A 24,611-nucleotide genomic window follows, 5' to 3' on the forward strand; every position below is an offset into this window, starting at 1 on the left:
ACACCAGATGCCAATTGTAGATCCTCTCACACCTGTGGTCACTGCAGCATCTGACTCCACTTTGTCCAAAAGGGATCTATTCCATTCAATTACACATGATCTAGATTAGACTGACAACAAGATACTGCACGGGACATAGCAGAGTTGGTGAAGTTGAGTGGTGATGAGTTTGCTATTTGGATGAATAAAGCAAGTAAAAAGTGTGTTAGATAAAAATTCATTTCAATTCGCTAATCGGGCTAATATGAATCAGGTGAATCGAGTTCTGCTTTTGGAAACTGGGTTAAGAAGGGGTGCACCGTTCCTGGAGGTACTGCAATACCAGGTCAATGCGTGGAGTGGACAGAGCAAGCTCTTTTTCCATCTCCCTGTTCTAAAAATCCATTTAATATATGGTCCCCAGATAGGGGACGTATCAGATATTAAACTGATAAGAACAGATACTACACTTGATCTTAGCCAAAAGGCCGAGAAGCGATAACCAGAATTGGTTTGGGCCTCGAGTGGCACCCTGGCCTATGCCGGACACATCTTAGGGAGAGAGAGCGAGAGGGAGACAAACCCACGCCTACACAAGACATTTTGTCACCCAAGCCAACCCTTGAAAAGGCTGCTTTGCAGAGCAAAAACAAGAAGAATGGTGCGTTTTGCAGCCGCCGCCCACTGCAATGAATCTGAATAACTCCTCCTTTAGGGCGCAAGCAACTCCCCTCCCCCTTGCAGTCTTTCCAATTCACGATACAAAAAGACGGACAGGACAGGTTGCCTGACTTTCCGTCACTGCCACCCTTTGCCATCCTTACCCGTAGAAAGCCCTTTCATCATCCCCAAACCCTAATCTTTTCCCTTTCCTTCCCAGCCCCCAAACCCTGCCCTCTGTACCTTTCTCACCACCCGCTTCCCTTCTCCTGTCATCCCCCTACCACCCGGGAAAAAAAGAGATTGCCCCCTCCTTCCACTAGCCCACCCTCCCACCCAAAGAACAACTTCTTCTGCGCAGCTTGTTTTCTAGGCAGCAGCGCTATTGTGATGTCATCGGGGGGCATTGTGACAAGCCGCCAGTGTTCCGTCTCTTCATGTTGTGCACTGTTCAAACCGAAAATACATCAACAGGCAGGCTACAGAAAAGCTTACTAACAAAGGTTAGAGAGGGGCTTTCTCAGAGGGCTTTTTACAGTTTGTCTATTCCCAATTAGCCGGTTTAGTATACTTAATGAAAGTACTAATTCTTTCATAGGCCGCCCATTCTTAGTATTTGACGTTCAGGTAACAACAGGTAACTTTATTTGGAGTGGAAGCAGAGAGATAACACCAGATGCCAATTGTAGATCCTCTCACACCTGTGGTCACTGCAGCATCTGACTCCACTTTGTCCAAAAGGGATCTATTCCATTCAATTACACATGATCTAGATTAGACTGACAACAAGATACTGCACGGGACATAGCAGAGTTGGTGAAGTTGAGTGGTGATGAGTTTGCTATTTGGATGAATAAAGCAAGTAAAAAGTGTGTTAGATAAAAATTCATTTCAATTCGCTAATCGGGCTAATATGAATCAGGTGAATCGAGTTCTGCTTTTGGAAACTGGGTTAAGAAGGGGTGCACCGTTCCTGGAGGTACTGCAATACCAGGTCAATGCGTGGAGTGGACAGAGCAAGCTCTTTTTCCATCTCCCTGTTCTAAAAATCCATTTAATATATAGTCCCCAGATAGGGGACGTATCAGATATTAAACTGATAAGAACAGATACTACACTTGATCTTAGCCAAAAGGCCGAGAAGCGATAACCAGAATTGGTTTGGGCCTCGAGTGGCACCCTGGCCTATGCCGGACACATCTTAGGGAGAGAGAGCGAGAGGGAGACAAACCCACGCCTACACAAGACATTTTGTCACCCAAGCCAACCCTTGAAAAGGCTGCTTTGCAGAGCAAAAACAAGAAGAATGGTGCGTTTTGCAGCCGCCGCCCACTGCAATGAATCTGAATAACTCCTCCTTTAGGGCGCAAGCAACTCCCCTCCCCCTTGCAGTCTTTCCAATTCACGATACAAAAAGACGGACAGGACAGGTTGCCTGACTTTCCGTCACTGCCACCCTTTGCCATCCTTACCCGTAGAAAGCCCTTTCATCATCCCCAAACCCTAATCTTTTCCCTTTCCTTCCCAGCCCCCAAACCCTGCCCTCTGTACCTTTCTCACCACCCGCTTCCCTTCTCCTGTCATCCCCCTACCACCCGGGAAAAAAAGAGATTGCCCCCTCCTTCCACTAGCCCACCCTCCCACCCAAAGAACAACTTCTTCTGCGCAGCTTGTTTTCTAGGCAGCAGCGCTATTGTGATGTCATCGGGGGGCATTGTGACAAGCCGCCAGTGTTCCGTCTCTTCATGTTGTGCACTGTTCAAACCGAAAATACATCAACAGGCAGGCTACAGAAAAGCTTACTAACAAAGGTTAGAGAGGGGCTTTCTCAGAGGGCTTTTTACAGTTTGTCTATTCCCAATTAGCCGGTTTAGTATACTTAATGAAAGTACTAATTCTTTCATAGGCCGCCCATTCTTAGTATTTGACGTTCAGGTAACAACAGGTAACTTTATTTGGAGTGGAAGCAGAGAGATAACACCAGATGCCAATTGTAGATCCTCTCACACCTGTGGTCACTGCAGCATCTGACTCCACTTTGTCCAAAAGGGATCTATTCCATTCAATTACACATGATCTAGATTAGACTGACAACAAGATACTGCACGGGACATAGCAGAGTTGGTGAAGTTGAGTGGTGATGAGTTTGCTATTTGGATGAATAAAGCAAGTAAAAAGTGTGTTAGATAAAAATTCATTTCAATTCGCTAATCGGGCTAATATGAATCAGGTGAATCGAGTTCTGCTTTTGGAAACTGGGTTAAGAAGGGGTGCACCGTTCCTGGAGGTACTGCAATACCAGGTCAATGCGTGGAGTGGACAGAGCAAGCTCTTTTTCCATCTCCCTGTTCTAAAAATCCATTTAATATATGGTCCCCAGATAGGGGACGTATCAGATATTAAACTGATAAGAACAGATACTACACTTGATCTTAGCCAAAAGGCCGAGAAGCGATAACCAGAATTGGTTTGGGCCTCGAGTGGCACCCTGGCCTATGCCGGACACATCTTAGGGAGAGAGAGCGAGAGGGAGACAAACCCACGCCTACACAAGACATTTTGTCACCCAAGCCAACCCTTGAAAAGGCTGCTTTGCAGAGCAAAAACAAGAAGAATGGTGCGTTTTGCAGCCGCCGCCCACTGCAATGAATCTGAATAACTCCTCCTTTAGGGCGCAAGCAACTCCCCTCCCCCTTGCAGTCTTTCCAATTCACGATACAAAAAGACGGACAGGACAGGTTGCCTGACTTTCCGTCACTGCCACCCTTTGCCATCCTTACCCGTAGAAAGCCCTTTCATCATCCCCAAACCCTAATCTTTTCCCTTTCCTTCCCAGCCCCCAAACCCTGCCCTCTGTACCTTTCTCACCACCCGCTTCCCTTCTCCTGTCATCCCCCTACCACCCGGGAAAAAAAGAGATTGCCCCCTCCTTCCACTAGCCCACCCTCCCACCCAAAGAACAACTTCTTCTGCGCAGCTTGTTTTCTAGGCAGCAGCGCTATTGTGATGTCATCGGGGGGCATTGTGACAAGCCGCCAGTGTTCCGTCTCTTCATGTTGTGCACTGTTCAAACCGAAAATACATCAACAGGCAGGCTACAGAAAAGCTTACTAACAAAGGTTAGAGAGGGGCTTTCTCAGAGGGCTTTTTACAGTTTGTCTATTCCCAATTAGCCGGTTTAGTATACTTAATGAAAGTACTAATTCTTTCATAGGCCGCCCATTCTTAGTATTTGACGTTCAGGTAACAACAGGTAACTTTATTTGGAGTGGAAGCAGAGAGATAACACCAGATGCCAATTGTAGATCCTCTCACACCTGTGGTCACTGCAGCATCTGACTCCACTTTGTCCAAAAGGGATCTATTCCATTCAATTACACATGATCTAGATTAGACTGACAACAAGATACTGCACGGGACATAGCAGAGTTGGTGAAGTTGAGTGGTGATGAGTTTGCTATTTGGATGAATAAAGCAAGTAAAAAGTGTGTTAGATAAAAATTCATTTCAATTCGCTAATCGGGCTAATATGAATCAGGTGAATCGAGTTCTGCTTTTGGAAACTGGGTTAAGAAGGGGTGCACCGTTCCTGGAGGTACTGCAATACCAGGTCAATGCGTGGAGTGGACAGAGCAAGCTCTTTTTCCATCTCCCTGTTCTAAAAATCCATTTAATATATGGTCCCCAGATAGGGGACGTATCAGATATTAAACTGATAAGAACAGATACTACACTTGATCTTAGCCAAAAGGCCGAGAAGCGATAACCAGAATTGGTTTGGGCCTCGAGTGGCACCCTGGCCTATGCCGGACACATCTTAGGGAGAGAGAGCGAGAGGGAGACAAACCCACGCCTACACAAGACATTTTGTCACCCAAGCCAACCCTTGAAAAGGCTGCTTTGCAGAGCAAAAACAAGAAGAATGGTGCGTTTTGCAGCCGCCGCCCACTGCAATGAATCTGAATAACTCCTCCTTTAGGGCGCAAGCAACTCCCCTCCCCCTTGCAGTCTTTCCAATTCACGATACAAAAAGACGGACAGGACAGGTTGCCTGACTTTCCGTCACTGCCACCCTTTGCCATCCTTACCCGTAGAAAGCCCTTTCATCATCCCCAAACCCTAATCTTTTCCCTTTCCTTCCCAGCCCCCAAACCCTGCCCTCTGTACCTTTCTCACCACCCGCTTCCCTTCTCCTGTCATCCCCCTACCACCCGGGAAAAAAAGAGATTGCCCCCTCCTTCCACTAGCCCACCCTCCCACCCAAAGAACAACTTCTTCTGCGCAGCTTGTTTTCTAGGCAGCAGCGCTATTGTGATGTCATCGGGGGGCATTGTGACAAGCCGCCAGTGTTCCGTCTCTTCATGTTGTGCACTGTTCAAACCGAAAATACATCAACAGGCAGGCTACAGAAAAGCTTACTAACAAAGGTTAGAGAGGGGCTTTCTCAGAGGGCTTTTTACAGTTTGTCTATTCCCAATTAGCCGGTTTAGTATACTTAATGAAAGTACTAATTCTTTCATAGGCCGCCCATTCTTAGTATTTGACGTTCAGGTAACAACAGGTAACTTTATTTGGAGTGGAAGCAGAGAGATAACACCAGATGCCAATTGTAGATCCTCTCACACCTGTGGTCACTGCAGCATCTGACTCCACTTTGTCCAAAAGGGATCTATTCCATTCAATTACACATGATCTAGATTAGACTGACAACAAGATACTGCACGGGACATAGCAGAGTTGGTGAAGTTGAGTGGTGATGAGTTTGCTATTTGGATGAATAAAGCAAGTAAAAAGTGTGTTAGATAAAAATTCATTTCAATTCGCTAATCGGGCTAATATGAATCAGGTGAATCGAGTTCTGCTTTTGGAAACTGGGTTAAGAAGGGGTGCACCGTTCCTGGAGGTACTGCAATACCAGGTCAATGCGTGGAGTGGACAGAGCAAGCTCTTTTTCCATCTCCCTGTTCTAAAAATCCATTTAATATATGGTCCCCAGATAGGGGACGTATCAGATATTAAACTGATAAGAACAGATACTACACTTGATCTTAGCCAAAAGGCCGAGAAGCGATAACCAGAATTGGTTTGGGCCTCGAGTGGCACCCTGGCCTATGCCGGACACATCTTAGGGAGAGAGAGCGAGAGGGAGACAAACCCACGCCTACACAAGACATTTTGTCACCCAAGCCAACCCTTGAAAAGGCTGCTTTGCAGAGCAAAAACAAGAAGAATGGTGCGTTTTGCAGCCGCCGCCCACTGCAATGAATCTGAATAACTCCTCCTTTAGGGCGCAAGCAACTCCCCTCCCCCTTGCAGTCTTTCCAATTCACGATACAAAAAGACGGACAGGACAGGTTGCCTGACTTTCCGTCACTGCCACCCTTTGCCATCCTTACCCGTAGAAAGCCCTTTCATCATCCCCAAACCCTAATCTTTTCCCTTTCCTTCCCAGCCCCCAAACCCTGCCCTCTGTACCTTTCTCACCACCCGCTTCCCTTCTCCTGTCATCCCCCTACCACCCGGGAAAAAAAGAGATTGCCCCCTCCTTCCACTAGCCCACCCTCCCACCCAAAGAACAACTTCTTCTGCGCAGCTTGTTTTCTAGGCAGCAGCGCTATTGTGATGTCATCGGGGGGCATTGTGACAAGCCGCCAGTGTTCCGTCTCTTCATGTTGTGCACTGTTCAAACCGAAAATACATCAACAGGCAGGCTACAGAAAAGCTTACTAACAAAGGTTAGAGAGGGGCTTTCTCAGAGGGCTTTTTACAGTTTGTCTATTCCCAATTAGCCGGTTTAGTATACTTAATGAAAGTACTAATTCTTTCATAGGCCGCCCATTCTTAGTATTTGACGTTCAGGTAACAACAGGTAACTTTATTTGGAGTGGAAGCAGAGAGATAACACCAGATGCCAATTGTAGATCCTCTCACACCTGTGGTCACTGCAGCATCTGACTCCACTTTGTCCAAAAGGGATCTATTCCATTCAATTACACATGATCTAGATTAGACTGACAACAAGATACTGCACGGGACATAGCAGAGTTGGTGAAGTTGAGTGGTGATGAGTTTGCTATTTGGATGAATAAAGCAAGTAAAAAGTGTGTTAGATAAAAATTCATTTCAATTCGCTAATCGGGCTAATATGAATCAGGTGAATCGAGTTCTGCTTTTGGAAACTGGGTTAAGAAGGGGTGCACCGTTCCTGGAGGTACTGCAATACCAGGTCAATGCGTGGAGTGGACAGAGCAAGCTCTTTTTCCATCTCCCTGTTCTAAAAATCCATTTAATATATGGTCCCCAGATAGGGGACGTATCAGATATTAAACTGATAAGAACAGATACTACACTTGATCTTAGCCAAAAGGCCGAGAAGCGATAACCAGAATTGGTTTGGGCCTCGAGTGGCACCCTGGCCTATGCCGGACACATCTTAGGGAGAGAGAGCGAGAGGGAGACAAACCCACGCCTACACAAGACATTTTGTCACCCAAGCCAACCCTTGAAAAGGCTGCTTTGCAGAGCAAAAACAAGAAGAATGGTGCGTTTTGCAGCCGCCGCCCACTGCAATGAATCTGAATAACTCCTCCTTTAGGGCGCAAGCAACTCCCCTCCCCCTTGCAGTCTTTCCAATTCACGATACAAAAAGACGGACAGGACAGGTTGCCTGACTTTCCGTCACTGCCACCCTTTGCCATCCTTACCCGTAGAAAGCCCTTTCATCATCCCCAAACCCTAATCTTTTCCCTTTCCTTCCCAGCCCCCAAACCCTGCCCTCTGTACCTTTCTCACCACCCGCTTCCCTTCTCCTGTCATCCCCCTACCACCCGGGAAAAAAAGAGATTGCCCCCTCCTTCCACTAGCCCACCCTCCCACCCAAAGAACAACTTCTTCTGCGCAGCTTGTTTTCTAGGCAGCAGCGCTATTGTGATGTCATCGGGGGGCATTGTGACAAGCCGCCAGTGTTCCGTCTCTTCATGTTGTGCACTGTTCAAACCGAAAATACATCAACAGGCAGGCTACAGAAAAGCTTACTAACAAAGGTTAGAGAGGGGCTTTCTCAGAGGGCTTTTTACAGTTTGTCTATTCCCAATTAGCCGGTTTAGTATACTTAATGAAAGTACTAATTCTTTCATAGGCCGCCCATTCTTAGTATTTGACGTTCAGGTAACAACAGGTAACTTTATTTGGAGTGGAAGCAGAGAGATAACACCAGATGCCAATTGTAGATCCTCTCACACCTGTGGTCACTGCAGCATCTGACTCCACTTTGTCCAAAAGGGATCTATTCCATTCAATTACACATGATCTAGATTAGACTGACAACAAGATACTGCACGGGACATAGCAGAGTTGGTGAAGTTGAGTGGTGATGAGTTTGCTATTTGGATGAATAAAGCAAGTAAAAAGTGTGTTAGATAAAAATTCATTTCAATTCGCTAATCGGGCTAATATGAATCAGGTGAATCGAGTTCTGCTTTTGGAAACTGGGTTAAGAAGGGGTGCACCGTTCCTGGAGGTACTGCAATACCAGGTCAATGCGTGGAGTGGACAGAGCAAGCTCTTTTTCCATCTCCCTGTTCTAAAAATCCATTTAATATATGGTCCCCAGATAGGGGACGTATCAGATATTAAACTGATAAGAACAGATACTACACTTGATCTTAGCCAAAAGGCCGAGAAGCGATAACCAGAATTGGTTTGGGCCTCGAGTGGCACCCTGGCCTATGCCGGACACATCTTAGGGAGAGAGAGCGAGAGGGAGACAAACCCACGCCTACACAAGACATTTTGTCACCCAAGCCAACCCTTGAAAAGGCTGCTTTGCAGAGCAAAAACAAGAAGAATGGTGCGTTTTGCAGCCGCCGCCCACTGCAATGAATCTGAATAACTCCTCCTTTAGGGCGCAAGCAACTCCCCTCCCCCTTGCAGTCTTTCCAATTCACGATACAAAAAGACGGACAGGACAGGTTGCCTGACTTTCCGTCACTGCCACCCTTTGCCATCCTTACCCGTAGAAAGCCCTTTCATCATCCCCAAACCCTAATCTTTTCCCTTTCCTTCCCAGCCCCCAAACCCTGCCCTCTGTACCTTTCTCACCACCCGCTTCCCTTCTCCTGTCATCCCCCTACCACCCGGGAAAAAAAGAGATTGCCCCCTCCTTCCACTAGCCCACCCTCCCACCCAAAGAACAACTTCTTCTGCGCAGCTTGTTTTCTAGGCAGCAGCGCTATTGTGATGTCATCGGGGGGCATTGTGACAAGCCGCCAGTGTTCCGTCTCTTCATGTTGTGCACTGTTCAAACCGAAAATACATCAACAGGCAGGCTACAGAAAAGCTTACTAACAAAGGTTAGAGAGGGGCTTTCTCAGAGGGCTTTTTACAGTTTGTCTATTCCCAATTAGCCGGTTTAGTATACTTAATGAAAGTACTAATTCTTTCATAGGCCGCCCATTCTTAGTATTTGACGTTCAGGTAACAACAGGTAACTTTATTTGGAGTGGAAGCAGAGAGATAACACCAGATGCCAATTGTAGATCCTCTCACACCTGTGGTCACTGCAGCATCTGACTCCACTTTGTCCAAAAGGGATCTATTCCATTCAATTACACATGATCTAGATTAGACTGACAACAAGATACTGCACGGGACATAGCAGAGTTGGTGAAGTTGAGTGGTGATGAGTTTGCTATTTGGATGAATAAAGCAAGTAAAAAGTGTGTTAGATAAAAATTCATTTCAATTCGCTAATCGGGCTAATATGAATCAGGTGAATCGAGTTCTGCTTTTGGAAACTGGGTTAAGAAGGGGTGCACCGTTCCTGGAGGTACTGCAATACCAGGTCAATGCGTGGAGTGGACAGAGCAAGCTCTTTTTCCATCTCCCTGTTCTAAAAATCCATTTAATATATGGTCCCCAGATAGGGGACGTATCAGATATTAAACTGATAAGAACAGATACTACACTTGATCTTAGCCAAAAGGCCGAGAAGCGATAACCAGAATTGGTTTGGGCCTCGAGTGGCACCCTGGCCTATGCCGGACACATCTTAGGGAGAGAGAGCGAGAGGGAGACAAACCCACGCCTACACAAGACATTTTGTCACCCAAGCCAACCCTTGAAAAGGCTGCTTTGCAGAGCAAAAACAAGAAGAATGGTGCGTTTTGCAGCCGCCGCCCACTGCAATGAATCTGAATAACTCCTCCTTTAGGGCGCAAGCAACTTCCCTCCCCCTTGCAGTCTTTCCAATTCACGATACAAAAAGACGGACAGGACAGGTTGCCTGACTTTCCGTCACTGCCACCCTTTGCCATCCTTACCCGTAGAAAGCCCTTTCATCATCCCCAAACCCTAATCTTTTCCCTTTCCTTCCCAGCCCCCAAACCCTGCCCTCTGTACCTTTCTCACCACCCGCTTCCCTTCTCCTGTCATCCCCCTACCACCCGGGAAAAAAAGAGATTGCCCCCTCCTTCCACTAGCCCACCCTCCCACCCAAAGAACAACTTCTTCTGCGCAGCTTGTTTTCTAGGCAGCAGCGCTATTGTGATGTCATCAGGGGGCATTGTGACAAGCCGCCAGTGTTCCGTCTCTTCATGTTGTGCACTGTTCAAACCGAAAATACATCAACAGGCAGGCTACAGAAAAGCTTACTAACAAAGGTTAGAGAGGGGCTTTCTCAGAGGGCTTTTTACAGTTTGTCTATTCCCAATTAGCCGGTTTAGTATACTTAATGAAAGTACTAATTCTTTCATAGGCCGCCCATTCTTAGTATTTGACGTTCAGGTAACAACAGGTAACTTTATTTGGAGTGGAAGCAGAGAGATAACACCAGATGCCAATTGTAGATCCTCTCACACCTGTGGTCACTGCAGCATCTGACTCCACTTTGTCCAAAAGGGATCTATTCCATTCAATTACACATGATCTAGATTAGACTGACAACAAGATACTGCACGGGACATAGCAGAGTTGGTGAAGTTGAGTGGTGATGAGTTTGCTATTTGGATGAATAAAGCAAGTAAAAAGTGTGTTAGATAAAAATTCATTTCAATTCGCTAATCGGGCTAATATGAATCAGGTGAATCGAGTTCTGCTTTTGGAAACTGGGTTAAGAAGGGGTGCACCGTTCCTGGAGGTACTGCAATACCAGGTCAATGCGTGGAGTGGACAGAGCAAGCTCTTTTTCCATCTCCCTGTTCTAAAAATCCATTTAATATATGGTCCCCAGATAGGGGACGTATCAGATATTAAACTGATAAGAACAGATACTACACTTGATCTTAGCCAAAAGGCCGAGAAGCGATAACCAGAATTGGTTTGGGCCTCGAGTGGCACCCTGGCCTATGCCGGACACATCTTAGGGAGAGAGAGCGAGAGGGAGACAAACCCACGCCTACACAAGACATTTTGTCACCCAAGCCAACCCTTGAAAAGGCTGCTTTGCAGAGCAAAAACAAGAAGAATGGTGCGTTTTGCAGCCGCCGCCCACTGCAATGAATCTGAATAACTCCTCCTTTAGGGCGCAAGCAACTCCCCTCCCCCTTGCAGTCTTTCCAATTCACGATACAAAAAGACGGACAGGACAGGTTGCCTGACTTTCCGTCACTGCCACCCTTTGCCATCCTTACCCGTAGAAAGCCCTTTCATCATCCCCAAACCCTAATCTTTTCCCTTTCCTTCCCAGCCCCCAAACCCTGCCCTCTGTACCTTTCTCACCACCCGCTTCCCTTCTCCTGTCATCCCCCTACCACCCGGGAAAAAAAGAGATTGCCCCCTCCTTCCACTAGCCCACCCTCCCACCCAAAGAACAACTTCTTCTGCGCAGCTTGTTTTCTAGGCAGCAGCGCTATTGTGATGTCATCGGGGGGCATTGTGACAAGCCGCCAGTGTTCCGTCTCTTCATGTTGTGCACTGTTCAAACCGAAAATACATCAACAGGCAGGCTACAGAAAAGCTTACTAACAAAGGTTAGAGAGGGGCTTTCTCAGAGGGCTTTTTACAGTTTGTCTATTCCCAATTAGCCGGTTTAGTATACTTAATGAAAGTACTAATTCTTTCATAGGCCGCCCATTCTTAGTATTTGACGTTCAGGTAACAACAGGTAACTTTATTTGGAGTGGAAGCAGAGAGATAACACCAGATGCCAATTGTAGATCCTCTCACACCTGTGGTCACTGCAGCATCTGACTCCACTTTGTCCAAAAGGGATCTATTCCATTCAATTACACATGATCTAGATTAGACTGACAACAAGATACTGCACGGGACATAGCAGAGTTGGTGAAGTTGAGTGGTGATGAGTTTGCTATTTGGATGAATAAAGCAAGTAAAAAGTGTGTTAGATAAAAATTCATTTCAATTCGCTAATCGGGCTAATATGAATCAGGTGAATCGAGTTCTGCTTTTGGAAACTGGGTTAAGAAGGGGTGCACCGTTCCTGGAGGTACTGCAATACCAGGTCAATGCGTGGAGTGGACAGAGCAAGCTCTTTTTCCATCTCCCTGTTCTAAAAATCCATTTAATATATGGTCCCCAGATAGGGGACGTATCAGATATTAAACTGATAAGAACAGATACTACACTTGATCTTAGCCAAAAGGCCGAGAAGCGATAACCAGAATTGGTTTGGGCCTCGAGTGGCACCCTGGCCTATGCCGGACACATCTTAGGGAGAGAGAGCGAGAGGGAGACAAACCCACGCCTACACAAGACATTTTGTCACCCAAGCCAACCCTTGAAAAGGCTGCTTTGCAGAGCAAAAACAAGAAGAATGGTGCGTTTTGCAGCCGCCGCCCACTGCAATGAATCTGAATAACTCCTCCTTTAGGGCGCAAGCAACTCCCCTCCCCCTTGCAGTCTTTCCAATTCACGATACAAAAAGACGGACAGGACAGGTTGCCTGACTTTCCGTCACTGCCACCCTTTGCCATCCTTACCCGTAGAAAGCCCTTTCATCATCCCCAAACCCTAATCTTTTCCCTTTCCTTCCCAGCCCCCAAACCCTGCCCTCTGTACCTTTCTCACCACCCGCTTCCCTTCTCCTGTCATCCCCCTACCACCCGGGAAAAAAAGAGATTGCCCCCTCCTTCCACTAGCCCACCCTCCCACCCAAAGAACAACTTCTTCTGCGCAGCTTGTTTTCTAGGCAGCAGCGCTATTGTGATGTCATCGGGGGGCATTGTGACAAGCCGCCAGTGTTCCGTCTCTTCATGTTGTGCACTGTTCAAACCGAAAATACATCAACAGGCAGGCTACAGAAAAGCTTACTAACAAAGGTTAGAGAGGGGCTTTCTCAGAGGGCTTTTTACAGTTTGTCTATTCCCAATTAGCCGGTTTAGTATACTTAATGAAAGTACTAATTCTTTCATAGGCCGCCCATTCTTAGTATTTGACGTTCAGGTAACAACAGGTAACTTTATTTGGAGTGGAAGCAGAGAGATAACACCAGATGCCAATTGTAGATCCTCTCACACCTGTGGTCACTGCAGCATCTGACTCCACTTTGTCCAAAAGGGATCTATTCCATTCAATTACACATGATCTAGATTAGACTGACAACAAGATACTGCACGGGACATAGCAGAGTTGGTGAAGTTGAGTGGTGATGAGTTTGCTATTTGGATGAATAAAGCAAGTAAAAAGTGTGTTAGATAAAAATTCATTTCAATTCGCTAATCGGGCTAATATGAATCAGGTGAATCGAGTTCTGCTTTTGGAAACTGGGTTAAGAAGGGGTGCACCGTTCCTGGAGGTACTGCAATACCAGGTCAATGCGTGGAGTGGACAGAGCAAGCTCTTTTTCCATCTCCCTGTTCTAAAAATCCATTTAATATATGGTCCCCAGATAGGGGACGTATCAGATATTAAACTGATAAGAACAGATACTACACTTGATCTTAGCCAAAAGGCCGAGAAGCGATAACCAGAATTGGTTTGGGCCTCGAGTGGCACCCTGGCCTATGCCGGACACATCTTAGGGAGAGAGAGCGAGAGGGAGACAAACCCACGCCTACACAAGACATTTTGTCACCCAAGCCAACCCTTGAAAAGGCTGCTTTGCAGAGCAAAAACAAGAAGAATGGTGCGTTTTGCAGCCGCCGCCCACTGCAATGAATCTGAATAACTCCTCCTTTAGGGCGCAAGCAACTCCCCTCCCCCTTGCAGTCTTTCCAATTCACGATACAAAAAGACGGACAGGACAGGTTGCCTGACTTTCCGTCACTGCCACCCTTTGCCATCCTTACCCGTAGAAAGCCCTTTCATCATCCCCAAACCCTAATCTTTTCCCTTTCCTTCCCAGCCCCCAAACCCTGCCCTCTGTACCTTTCTCACCACCCGCTTCCCTTCTCCTGTCATCCCCCTACCACCCGGGAAAAAAAGAGATTGCCCCCTCCTTCCACTAGCCCACCCTCCCACCCAAAGAACAACTTCTTCTGCGCAGCTTGTTTTCTAGGCAGCAGCGCTATTGTGATGTCATCGGGGGGCATTGTGACAAGCCGCCAGTGTTCCGTCTCTTCATGTTGTGCACTGTTCAAACCGAAAATACATCAACAGGCAGGCTACAGAAAAGCTTACTAACAAAGGTTAGAGAGGGGCTTTCTCAGAGGGCTTTTTACAGTTTGTCTATTCCCAATTAGCCGGTTTAGTATACTTAATGAAAGTACTAATTCTTTCATAGGCCGCCCATTCTTAGTATTTGACGTTCAGGTAACAACAGGTAACTTTATTTGGAGTGGAAGCAGAGAGATAACACCAGATGCCAATTGTAGATCCTCTCACACCTGTGGTCACTGCAGCATCTGACTCCACTTTGTCCAAAAGGGATCTATTCCATTCAATTACACATGATCTAGATTAGACTGACAACAAGATACTGCACGGGACATAGCAGAGTTGGTGAAGTTGAGTGGTGATGAGTTTGCTATTTGGATGAATAAAGCAAGTAAAAAGTGTGTTAGATAAAAATTCATTTCAATTCGCTAATCGGGCTAATATGAATCAGGTGAATCGAGTTCTGCTTTTGGAAACTGGGTTAAGAAGGGGTGCACCGTTCCTGGAGGTACTGCAATACCAGGTCAATGCGTGGAGTGGACAGAGCAAGCTCTTTTTCCATCTCCCTGTTCTAAAAATCCATTTAATATATGGTCCCCAGATAGGGGACGTATCAGATATTAAACTGATAAGAACAGATACTACACTTGATCTTAGCCAAAAGGCCGAGAAGCGATAACCAGAATTGGTTTGGGCCTCGAGTGGCACCCTGGCCTATGCCGGACACATCTTAGGGAGAGAGAGCGAGAGGGAGACAAACCCACGCCTACACAAGACATTTTGTCACCCAAGCCAACCCTTGAAAAGGCTGCTTTGCAGAGCAAAAACAAGAAGAATGGTGCGTTTTGCAGCCGCCGCCCACTGCAATGAATCTGAATAACTCCTCCTTTAGGGCGCAAGCAACTCCCCTCCCCCTTGCAGTCTTTCCAATTCACGATACAAAAAGACGGACAGGACAGGTTGCCTGACTTTCCGTCACTGCCACCCTTTGCCATCCTTACCCGTAGAAAGCCCTTTCATCATCCCCAAACCCTAATCTTTTCCCTTTCCTTCCCAGCCCCCAAACCCTGCCCTCTGTACCTTTCTCACCACCCGCTTCCCTTCTCCTGTCATCCCCCTACCACCCGGGAAAAAAAGAGATTGCCCCCTCCTTCCACTAGCCCACCCTCCCACCCAAAGAACAACTTCTTCTGCGCAGCTTGTTTTCTAGGCAGCAGCGCTATTGTGATGTCATCGGGGGGCATTGTGACAAGCCGCCAGTGTTCCGTCTCTTCATGTTGTGCACTGTTCAAACCGAAAATACATCAACAGGCAGGCTACAGAAAAGCTTACTAACAAAGGTTAGAGAGGGGCTTTCTCAGAGGGCTTTTTACAGTTTGTCTATTCCCAATTAGCCGGTTTAGTATACTTAATGAAAGTACTAATTCTTTCATAGGCCGCCCATTCTTAGTATTTGACGTTCAGGTAACAACAGGTAACTTTATTTGGAGTGGAAGCAGAGAGATAACACCAGATGCCAATTGTAGATCCTCTCACACCTGTGGTCACTGCAGCATCTGACTCCACTTTGTCCAAAAGGGATCTATTCCATTCAATTACACATGATCTAGATTAGACTGACAACAAGATACTGCACGGGACATAGCAGAGTTGGTGAAGTTGAGTGGTGATGAGTTTGCTATTTGGATGAATAAAGCAAGTAAAAAGTGTGTTAGATAAAAATTCATTTCAATTCGCTAATCGGGCTAATATGAATCAGGTGAATCGAGTTCTGCTTTTGGAAACTGGGTTAAGAAGGGGTGCACCGTTCCTGGAGGTACTGCAATACCAGGTCAATGCGTGGAGTGGACAGAGCAAGCTCTTTTTCCATCTCCCTGTTCTAAAAATCCATTTAATATATGGTCCCCAGATAGGGGACGTATCAGATATTAAACTGATAAGAACAGATACTACACTTGATCTTAGCCAAAAGGCCGAGAAGCGATAACCAGAATTGGTTTGGGCCTCGAGTGGCACCCTGGCCTATGCCGGACACATCTTAGGGAGAGAGAGCGAGAGGGAGACAAACCCACGCCTACACAAGACATTTTGTCACCCAAGCCAACCCTTGAAAAGGCTGCTTTGCAGAGCAAAAACAAGAAGAATGGTGCGTTTTGCAGCCGCCGCCCACTGCAATGAATCTGAATAACTCCTCCTTTAGGGCGCAAGCAACTCCCCTCCCCCTTGCAGTCTTTCCAATTCACGATACAAAAAGACGGACAGGACAGGTTGCCTGACTTTCCGTCACTGCCACCCTTTGCCATCCTTACCCGTAGAAAGCCCTTTCATCATCCCCAAACCCTAATCTTTTCCCTTTCCTTCCCAGCCCCCAAACCCTGCCCTCTGTACCTTTCTCACCACCCGCTTCCCTTCTCCTGTCATCCCCCTACCACCCGGGAAAAAAAGAGATTGCCCCCTCCTTCCACTAGCCCACCCTCCCACCCAAAGAACAACTTCTTCTGCGCAGCTTGTTTTCTAGGCAGCAGCGCTATTGTGATGTCATCGGGGGGCATTGTGACAAGCCGCCAGTGTTCCGTCTCTTCATGTTGTGCACTGTTCAAACCGAAAATACATCAACAGGCAGGCTACAGAAAAGCTTACTAACAAAGGTTAGAGAGGGGCTTTCTCAGAGGGCTTTTTACAGTTTGTCTATTCCCAATTAGCCGGTTTAGTATACTTAATGAAAGTACTAATTCTTTCATAGGCCGCCCATTCTTAGTATTTGACGTTCAGGTAACAACAGGTAACTTTATTTGGAGTGGAAGCAGAGAGATAACACCAGATGCCAATTGTAGATCCTCTCACACCTGTGGTCACTGCAGCATCTGACTCCACTTTGTCCAAAAGGGATCTATTCCATTCAATTACACATGATCTAGATTAGACTGACAACAAGATACTGCACGGGACATAGCAGAGTTGGTGAAGTTGAGTGGTGATGAGTTTGCTATTTGGATGAATAAAGCAAGTAAAAAGTGTGTTAGATAAAAATTCATTTCAATTCGCTAATCGGGCTAATATGAATCAGGTGAATCGAGTTCTGCTTTTGGAAACTGGGTTAAGAAGGGGTGCACCGTTCCTGGAGGTACTGCAATACCAGGTCAATGCGTGGAGTGGACAGAGCAAGCTCTTTTTCCATCTCCCTGTTCTAAAAATCCATTTAATATATGGTCCCCAGATAGGGGACGTATCAGATATTAAACTGATAAGAACAGATACTACACTTGATCTTAGCCAAAAGGCCGAGAAGCGATAACCAGAATTGGTTTGGGCCTCGAGTGGCACCCTGGCCTATGCCGGACACATCTTAGGGAGAGAGAGCGAGAGGGAGACAAACCCACGCCTACACAAGACATTTTGTCACCCAAGCCAACCCTTGAAAAGGCTGCTTTGCAGAGCAAAAACAAGAAGAATGGTGCGTTTTGCAGCCGCCGCCCACTGCAATGAATCTGAATAACTCCTCCTTTAGGGCGCAAGCAACTCCCCTCCCCCTTGCAGTCTTTCCAATTCACGATACAAAAAGACGGACAGGACAGGTTGCCTGACTTTCCGTCACTGCCACCCTTTGCCATCCTTACCCGTAGAAAGCCCTTTCATCATCCCCAAACCCTAATCTTTTCCCTTTCCTTCCCAGCCCCCAAACCCTGCCCTCTGTACCTTTCTCACCACCCGCTTCCCTTCTCCTGTCATCCCCCTACCACCCGGGAAAAAAAGAGATTGCCCCCTCCTTCCACTAGCCCACCCTCCCACCCAAAGAACAACTTCTTCTGCGCAGCTTGTTTTCTAGGCAGCAGCGCTATTGTGATGTCATCGGGGGGCATTGTGACAAGCCGCCAGTGTTCCGTCTCTTCATGTTGTGCACTGTTCAAACCGAAAATACATCAACAGGCAGGCTACAGAAAAGCTTACTAACAAAGGTTAGAGAGGGGCTTTCTCAGAGGGCTTTTTACAGTTTGTCTATTCCCAATTAGCCGGTTTAGTATACTTAATGAAAGTACTAATTCTTTCATAGGCCGCCCATTCTTAGTATTTGACGTTCAGGTAACAACAGGTAACTTTATTTGGAGTGGAAGCAGAGAGATAACACCAGATGCCAATTGTAGATCCTCTCACACCTGTGGTCACTGCAGCATCTGACTCCACTTTGTCCAAAAGGGATCTATTCCATTCAATTACACATGATCTAGATTAGACTGACAACAAGATACTGCACGGGACATAGCAGAGTTGGTGAAGTTGAGTGGTGATGAGTTTGCTATTTGGATGAATAAAGCAAGTAAAAAGTGTGTTAGATAAAAATTCATTTCAATTCGCTAATCGGGCTAATATGAATCAGGTGAATCGAGTTCTGCTTTTGGAAACTGGGTTAAGAAGGGGTGCACCGTTCCTGGAGGTACTGCAATACCAGGTCAATGCGTGGAGTGGACAGAGCAAGCTCTTTTTCCATCTCCCTGTTCTAAAAATCCATTTAATATATGGTCCCCAGATAGGGGACGTATCAGATATTAAACTGATAAGAACAGATACTACACTTGATCTTAGCCAAAAGGCCGAGAAGCGATAACCAGAATTGGTTTGGGCCTCGAGTGGCACCCTGGCCTATGCCGGACACATCTTAGGGAGAGAGAGCGAGAGGGAGACAAACCCACGCCTACACAAGACATTTTGTCACCCAAGCCAACCCTTGAAAAGGCTGCTTTGCAGAGCAAAAACAAGAAGAATGGTGCGTTTTGCAGCCGCCGCCCACTGCAATGAATCTGAATAACTCCTCCTTTAGGGCGCAAGCAACTCCCCTCCCCCTTGCAGTCTTTCCAATTCACGATACAAAAAGACGGACAGGACAGGTTGCCTGACTTTCCGTCACTGCCACCCTTTGCCATCCTTACCCGTAGAAAGCCCTTTCATCATCCCCAAACCCTAATCTTTTCCCTTTCCTTCCCAGCCCCCAAACCCTGCCCTCTGTACCTTTCTCACCACCCGCTTCCCTTCTCCTGTCATCCCCCTACCACCCGGGAAAAAAAGAGATTGCCCCCCTCCCTTCCACTAGCCCACCCTCCCACCCAAAGAACAACTTCTTCTGCGCAGCTTGTTTTCTAGGCAGCAGCGCTATTGTGATGTCATCGGGGGGCATTGTGACAAGCCGCCAGTGTTCCGTCTCTTCATGTTGTGCACTGTTCAAACCGAAAATACATCAACAGGCAGGCTACAGAAAAGCTTACTAACAAAGGTTAGAGAGGGGCTTTCTCAGAGGGCTTTTTACAGTTTGTCTATTCCCAATTAGCCGGTTTAGTATACTTAATGAAAGTACTAATTCTTTCATAGGCCGCCCATTCTTAGTATTTGACGTTCAGGTAACAACAGGTAACTTTATTTGGAGTGGAAGCAGAGAGATAACACCAGATGCCAATTGTAGATCCTCTCACACCTGTGGTCACTGCAGCATCTGACTCCACTTTGTCCAAAAGGGATCTATTCCATTCAATTACACATGATCTAGATTAGACTGACAACAAGATACTGCACGGGACATAGCAGAGTTGGTGAAGTTGAGTGGTGATGAGTTTGCTATTTGGATGAATAAAGCAAGTAAAAAGTGTGTTAGATAAAAATTCATTTCAATTCGCTAATCGGGCTAATATGAATCAGGTGAATCGAGTTCTGCTTTTGGAAACTGGGTTAAGAAGGGGTGCACCGTTCCTGGAGGTACTGCAATACCAGGTCAATGCGTGGAGTGGACAGAGCAAGCTCTTTTTCCATCTCCCTGTTCTAAAAATCCATTTAATATATGGTCCCCAGATAGGGGACGTATCAGATATTAAACTGATAAGAACAGATACTACACTTGATCTTAGCCAAAAGGCCGAGAAGCGATAACCAGAATTGGTTTGGGCCTCGAGTGGCACCCTGGCCTATGCCGGACACATCTTAGGGAGAGAGAGCGAGAGGGAGACAAACCCACGCCTACACAAGACATTTTGTCACCCAAGCCAACCCTTGAAAAGGCTGCTTTGCAGAGCAAAAACAAGAAGAATGGTGCGTTTTGCAGCCGCCGCCCACTGCAATGAATCTGAATAACTCCTCCTTTAGGGCGCAAGCAACTCCCCTCCCCCTTGCAGTCTTTCCAATTCACGATACAAAAAGACGGACAGGACAGGTTGCCTGACTTTCCGTCACTGCCACCCTTTGCCATCCTTACCCGTAGAAAGCCCTTTCATCATCCCCAAACCCTAATCTTTTCCCTTTCCTTCCCAGCCCCCAAACCCTGCCCTCTGTACCTTTCTCACCACCCGCTTCCCTTCTCCTGTCATCCCCCCTACCACCCGGGAAAAAAAGAGATTGCCCCCTCCTTCCACTAGCCCACCCTCCCACCCAAAGAACAACTTCTTCTGCGCAGCTTGTTTTCTAGGCAGCAGCGCTATTGTGATGTCATCGGGGGGGCATTGTGACAAGCCCGCCAGTGTTCCGTCTCTTCATGTTGTGCACTGTTCAAACCGAAAATACATCAACAGGCAGGCTACAGAAAAGCTTACTAACAAAGGTTAGAGAGGGGCTTTCTCAGAGGGCTTTTTACAGTTTGTCTATTCCCAATTAGCCGGTTTAAGTATACTTAATGAAAGTACTAATTCTTTCATAGGCCGCCCATTCTTAGTATTTGACGTTCAGGTAACAACAGGTAACTTTATTTGGAGTGGAAGCAGAGAGATAACACCAGATGCCAATTGTAGATCCTCTCACACCTGTGGTCACTGCAGCATCTGACTCCACTTTGTCCAAAAGGGATCTATTCCATTCAATTACACATGATCTAGATTAGACTGACAACAAGATACTGCACGGGACATAGCAGAGTTGGTGAAGTTGAGTGGTGATGAGTTTGCTATTTGGATGAATAAAGCAAGTAAAAAGTGTGTTAGATAAAAATTCATTTCAATTCGCTAATCGGGCTAATATGAATCAGGTGAATCGAGTTCTGCTTTTGGAAAACTGGGTTAAGAAGGGGTGCACCGTTCCTGGAGGTACTGCAATACCAGGTCAATGCGTGGAGTGGACAGAGCAAGCTCTTTTTCCATCTCCCTGTTCTAAAAATCCATTTAATATATGGTCCCCAGATAGGGGGACGTATCAGATATTAAACTGATAAGAACAGATACTACACTTGATCTTAGCCAAAAGGCCGAGAAGCGATAACCAGAATTGGTTTGGGCCTCGAGTGGCACCCTGGCCTATGCCGGACACATCTTAGGGAGAGAGAGCGAGAGGGAGACAAACCCACGCCTACACAAGACATTTTGTCACCCAAGCCAACCCTTGAAAAGGCTGCTTTGCAGAGCAAAAACAAGAAGAATGGTGCGTTTTGCAGCCGCCGCCCACTGCAATGAATCTGAATAACTCCTCCTTTAGGGCGCAAGCAACTCCCTCCCCCTTGCAGTCTTTCCAATTCACGATACAAAAAGACGGACAGGACAGGTTGCCTGACTTTCCGTCACTGCCACCCTTTGCCATCCTTACCCGTAGAAAGCCCTTTCATCATCCCCAAACCCTAATCTTTTCCCTTTCCTTCCCAGCCCCCAAACCCTGCCCTCTGTACCTTTCTCACCACCCCGCTTCCCTTCTCCTGTCATCCCCCTACCACCCGGGAAAAAAAGAGATTGCCCCCTCCTTCCACTAGCCCACCCTCCCACCCAAAGAACAACTTCTTCTGCGCAGCTTGTTTTCTAGGCAGCAGCGCTATTGTGATGTCATCGGGGGGCATTGTGACAAGCCGCCAGTGTTCCGTCTCTTCATGTTGTGCACTGTTCAAACCGAAAATACATCAACAGGCAGGCTACAGAAAAGCTTACTAACAAAGGTTAGAGAGGGGCTTTCTCAGAGGGCTTTTTACAGTTTGTCTATTCCCAATTAGCCGGTTTAGTATACTTAATGAAAGTACTAATTCTTTCATAGGCCGCCCATTCTTAGTATTTGACGTTCAGGTAACAACAGGTAACTTTATTTGGAGTGGAAGCAGAGAGATAACACCAGATGCCAATTGTAGATCCTCTCACACCTGTGGTCACTGCAGCATCTGACTCCACTTTGTCCAAAAGGGATCTATTCCATTCAATTTACACATGATCTAGATTAGACTGACAACAAGATACTGCACGGGACATAGCAGAGTTGGTGAAGTTGAGTGGTGATGAGTTTGCTATTTGGATGAATAAAGCAAGTAAAAAGTGTGTTAGATAAAAATTCATTTCAATTCGCTAATCGGGCTAATATGAATCAGGTGAATCGAGTTCTGCTTTTGGAAACTGGGTTAAGAAGGGGTGCACCGTTCCTGGAGGTACTGCAATACCAGGTCAATGCGTGGAGTGGACAGAGCAAGCTCTTTTTCCATCTCCCTGTTCTAAAAATCCATTTAATATATGGTCCCCAGATAGGGGACGTATCAGATATTAAACTGATAAGAACAGATACTACACTTGATCTTAGCCAAAAGGCCGAGAAGCGATAACCAGAATTGGTTTGGGCCTCGAGTGGCACCCTGGCCTATGCCGGACACATCTTAGGGAGAGAGAGCGAGAGGGAGACAAACCCACGCCTACACAAGACATTTTGTCACCCAAGCCAACCCTTGAAAAGGCTGCTTTGCAGAGCAAAAACAAGAAGAATGGTGCGTTTTGCAGCCGCCGCCCACTGCAATGAATCTGAATAACTCCTCCTTTAGGGCGCAAGCAACTCCCCTCCCCCTTGCAGTCTTTCCAATTCACGATACAAAAAGACGGACAGGACAGGTTGCCTGACTTTCCGTCACTGCCACCCTTTGCCATCCTTACCCGTAGAAAGCCCTTTCATCATCCCCAAACCCCTAATCTTTTCCCTTTCCTTCCCAGCCCCCAAACCCTGCCCTCTGTACCTTTCTCACCACCCGCTTCCCTTCTCCTGTCATCCCCCTACCACCCCGGGAAAAAAAGAGATTGCCCCCTCCTTCCACTAGCCCACCCTCCCACCCAAAGAACAACTTCTTCTGCGCAGCTTGTTTTCTAGGCAGCAGCGCTATTGTGATGTCATCGGGGGGCATTGTGACAAGCCGCCAGTGTTCCGTCTCTTCATGTTGTGCACTGTTCAAACCGAAAATACATCAACAGGCAGGCTACAGAAAAGCTTACTAACAAAGGTTAGAGAGGGGCTTTCTCAGAGGGCTTTTTACAGTTTGTCTATTCCAATTAGCCGGTTTAGTATACTTAATGAAAGTACTAATTCTTTCATAGGCCGCCCATTCTTAGTATTTGACGTTCAGGTAACAACAGGTAACTTTATTTGGAGTGGAAGCAGAGAGATAACACCAGATGCCAATTGTAGATCCTCTCACACCTGTGGTCACTGCAGCATCTGACTCCACTTTGTCCAAAAGGGATCTATTCCATTCAATTACACATGATCTAGATTAGACTGACAACAAGATACTGCACGGGACATAGCAGAGTTGGTGAAGTTGAGTGGTGATGAGTTTGCTATTTGGATGAATAAAGCAAGTAAAAAGTGTGTTAGATAAAAATTCATTTCAATTCGCTAATCGGGCTAATATGGAATCAGGTGAATCGAGTTCTGCTTTTGGAAACTGGGTTAAGAAGGGGTGCACCGTTCCTGGAGGTACTGCAATACCAGGTCAATGCGTGGAGTGGACAGAGCAAGCTCTTTTTTCCATCTCCCTGTTCTAAAATCCATTTAATATATGGTCCCCAGATAGGGGACGTATCAGATATTAAACTGATAAGAACAGATACTACACTTGATCTTAGCCAAAAGGCCGAGAAGCGATAACCAGAATTGGTTTGGGCCTCGAGTGGCACCCTGGCCTATGCCGGACACATCTTAGGGAGAGAGAGCGAGAGGGAGACAAACCCACGCCTACACAAGACATTTTGTCACCCAAGCCAACCCTTGAAAAGGCTGCTTTGCAGAGCAAAAACAAGAAGAATGGTGCGTTTTGCAGCCGCCGCCCACTGCAATGAATCTGAATAACTCCTCCTTTAGGGCGCAAGCAACTCCCCTCCCCCTTGCAGTCTTTCCAATTCACGATACAAAAAGACGGACAGGACAGGTTGCCTGACTTTCCGTCACTGCCACCCTTTTGCCATCCTTACCCGTAGAAAGCCCTTTCATCATCCCCAAACCCTAATCTTTTCCCTTTCCTTCCCAGCCCCCAAACCCTGCCCTCTGTACCTTTCTCACCACCCCGCTTCCCTTCTCCTGTCATCCCCCTACCACCCGGGAAAAAAAGAGATTGCCCCCTCCTTCCACTAGCCCACCCTCCCACCCAAAGAACAACTTCTTCTGCGCAGGCTTGTTTTCTAGGCAGCAGCGCTATTGTGATGTCATCGGGGGGCATTGTGACA

At 46.8% G+C, this 24,611-nt stretch overlaps 19 non-coding genes across 19 annotated transcripts; all 19 read right to left on the minus strand.

Annotated features, from left to right (window-relative positions):
* Positions 1–288: 288 nt before the first annotated feature.
* On the minus strand, positions 289–479 carry LOC142276495 (U2 spliceosomal RNA). The gene has a single exon (XR_012739934.1). It is a non-coding gene; the product is annotated as a U2 spliceosomal RNA (small nuclear RNA).
* Positions 480–1,596: 1,117 nt separating this feature from the next.
* On the minus strand, positions 1,597–1,787 carry LOC142276477 (U2 spliceosomal RNA). Its single transcript, XR_012739918.1, has one exon. It is a non-coding gene; the product is annotated as a U2 spliceosomal RNA (small nuclear RNA).
* Positions 1,788–2,904: 1,117 nt separating this feature from the next.
* On the minus strand, positions 2,905–3,095 carry LOC142276496 (U2 spliceosomal RNA). Its single transcript, XR_012739935.1, has one exon. It is a non-coding gene; the product is annotated as a U2 spliceosomal RNA (small nuclear RNA).
* A 1,117-nt stretch (positions 3,096–4,212) lies between these two features.
* On the minus strand, positions 4,213–4,403 carry LOC142276497 (U2 spliceosomal RNA). Its single transcript, XR_012739936.1, has one exon. It is a non-coding gene; the product is annotated as a U2 spliceosomal RNA (small nuclear RNA).
* A 1,117-nt stretch (positions 4,404–5,520) lies between these two features.
* On the minus strand, positions 5,521–5,711 carry LOC142276498 (U2 spliceosomal RNA). The gene has a single exon (XR_012739937.1). It is a non-coding gene; the product is annotated as a U2 spliceosomal RNA (small nuclear RNA).
* Positions 5,712–6,828: 1,117 nt separating this feature from the next.
* On the minus strand, positions 6,829–7,019 carry LOC142276499 (U2 spliceosomal RNA). Its single transcript, XR_012739938.1, has one exon. It is a non-coding gene; the product is annotated as a U2 spliceosomal RNA (small nuclear RNA).
* A 1,117-nt stretch (positions 7,020–8,136) lies between these two features.
* Positions 8,137–8,327, minus strand: LOC142276500 (U2 spliceosomal RNA). Its single transcript, XR_012739939.1, has one exon. It is a non-coding gene; the product is annotated as a U2 spliceosomal RNA (small nuclear RNA).
* Positions 8,328–9,444: 1,117 nt separating this feature from the next.
* On the minus strand, positions 9,445–9,635 carry LOC142276502 (U2 spliceosomal RNA). Its single transcript, XR_012739941.1, has one exon. It is a non-coding gene; the product is annotated as a U2 spliceosomal RNA (small nuclear RNA).
* A 1,117-nt stretch (positions 9,636–10,752) lies between these two features.
* On the minus strand, positions 10,753–10,943 carry LOC142276503 (U2 spliceosomal RNA). Its single transcript, XR_012739942.1, has one exon. It is a non-coding gene; the product is annotated as a U2 spliceosomal RNA (small nuclear RNA).
* A 1,117-nt stretch (positions 10,944–12,060) lies between these two features.
* On the minus strand, positions 12,061–12,251 carry LOC142276505 (U2 spliceosomal RNA). Its single transcript, XR_012739943.1, has one exon. It is a non-coding gene; the product is annotated as a U2 spliceosomal RNA (small nuclear RNA).
* Positions 12,252–13,368: 1,117 nt separating this feature from the next.
* Positions 13,369–13,559, minus strand: LOC142276506 (U2 spliceosomal RNA). The gene has a single exon (XR_012739944.1). It is a non-coding gene; the product is annotated as a U2 spliceosomal RNA (small nuclear RNA).
* Positions 13,560–14,676: 1,117 nt separating this feature from the next.
* Positions 14,677–14,867, minus strand: LOC142276507 (U2 spliceosomal RNA). Its single transcript, XR_012739945.1, has one exon. It is a non-coding gene; the product is annotated as a U2 spliceosomal RNA (small nuclear RNA).
* A 1,117-nt stretch (positions 14,868–15,984) lies between these two features.
* On the minus strand, positions 15,985–16,175 carry LOC142276508 (U2 spliceosomal RNA). The gene has a single exon (XR_012739946.1). It is a non-coding gene; the product is annotated as a U2 spliceosomal RNA (small nuclear RNA).
* A 1,117-nt stretch (positions 16,176–17,292) lies between these two features.
* LOC142276509 (U2 spliceosomal RNA) lies at positions 17,293–17,483 on the minus strand. Its single transcript, XR_012739947.1, has one exon. It is a non-coding gene; the product is annotated as a U2 spliceosomal RNA (small nuclear RNA).
* A 1,117-nt stretch (positions 17,484–18,600) lies between these two features.
* Positions 18,601–18,791, minus strand: LOC142276510 (U2 spliceosomal RNA). The gene has a single exon (XR_012739948.1). It is a non-coding gene; the product is annotated as a U2 spliceosomal RNA (small nuclear RNA).
* A 1,119-nt stretch (positions 18,792–19,910) lies between these two features.
* LOC142276511 (U2 spliceosomal RNA) lies at positions 19,911–20,101 on the minus strand. The gene has a single exon (XR_012739949.1). It is a non-coding gene; the product is annotated as a U2 spliceosomal RNA (small nuclear RNA).
* A 1,122-nt stretch (positions 20,102–21,223) lies between these two features.
* On the minus strand, positions 21,224–21,415 carry LOC142276516 (U2 spliceosomal RNA). The gene has a single exon (XR_012739953.1). It is a non-coding gene; the product is annotated as a U2 spliceosomal RNA (small nuclear RNA).
* A 1,118-nt stretch (positions 21,416–22,533) lies between these two features.
* Positions 22,534–22,724, minus strand: LOC142276512 (U2 spliceosomal RNA). The gene has a single exon (XR_012739950.1). It is a non-coding gene; the product is annotated as a U2 spliceosomal RNA (small nuclear RNA).
* A 1,119-nt stretch (positions 22,725–23,843) lies between these two features.
* On the minus strand, positions 23,844–24,034 carry LOC142276517 (U2 spliceosomal RNA). The gene has a single exon (XR_012739954.1). It is a non-coding gene; the product is annotated as a U2 spliceosomal RNA (small nuclear RNA).
* Between the last annotated feature and the right edge of the window lie 577 nt (positions 24,035–24,611).

The sequence above is a fragment of the Anomaloglossus baeobatrachus genome, unplaced genomic scaffold (assembly GCF_048569485.1).
Source record: "Anomaloglossus baeobatrachus isolate aAnoBae1 unplaced genomic scaffold, aAnoBae1.hap1 Scaffold_3983, whole genome shotgun sequence".
Classification (NCBI taxonomy): Eukaryota; Metazoa; Chordata; class Amphibia; order Anura; family Aromobatidae; genus Anomaloglossus; species Anomaloglossus baeobatrachus.